Here is a 491-nt window from a genome sequence, read left to right as displayed (position 1 = left end):
CAACTTGTTACCCAGAGAGATGGCCAAGCTATCTTCTGACTTTGCAGTTTTTTGCTTCTTGATGACATCACTGAAAAAGTTTTTTTTTGCTGTTTTTGAATTAATTTGTATTCTACCCCTGTAGTTTTAACACGTCCCTTTTCCTGTTCTATGAACTTGAGAACACTTTGCTTCTCCCTGTGCCCAAAGCACTGTGCACATGCTTACATCATCTCCCTCTCTCCATATGAGTTCAGATGAGTTTTTGGGGGTCAGTGTCTTCCCAGTGCCAGTCTGTGCCATCTCCAATTCTTCCTGGGGTGCAGCCCATGCTGAGTTCAGCCTGCGCTGTTGCTGTAGATATGACTACAGCTGTTTCTGTGTTAGTCTCTGTACCACTCCTTGTCAACCATGGCATTTCATTGCCTTCCTCACTTGCAGTTGCATACCGAGCAGTTCACTCCCTTGGGCTGCCCATGGGGTTTTCTGCGTCCCTTGGCCTACTGGTGCAG

This window comes from Acanthisitta chloris, unplaced genomic scaffold (genome assembly GCF_000695815.1).
Source record: "Acanthisitta chloris isolate BGI_N310 unplaced genomic scaffold, ASM69581v1 scaffold13422, whole genome shotgun sequence".
In the NCBI taxonomy this organism is placed as follows: domain Eukaryota; kingdom Metazoa; phylum Chordata; class Aves; order Passeriformes; family Acanthisittidae; genus Acanthisitta; species Acanthisitta chloris.
Note: the sequence above shows the minus strand (reverse complement) of the source record.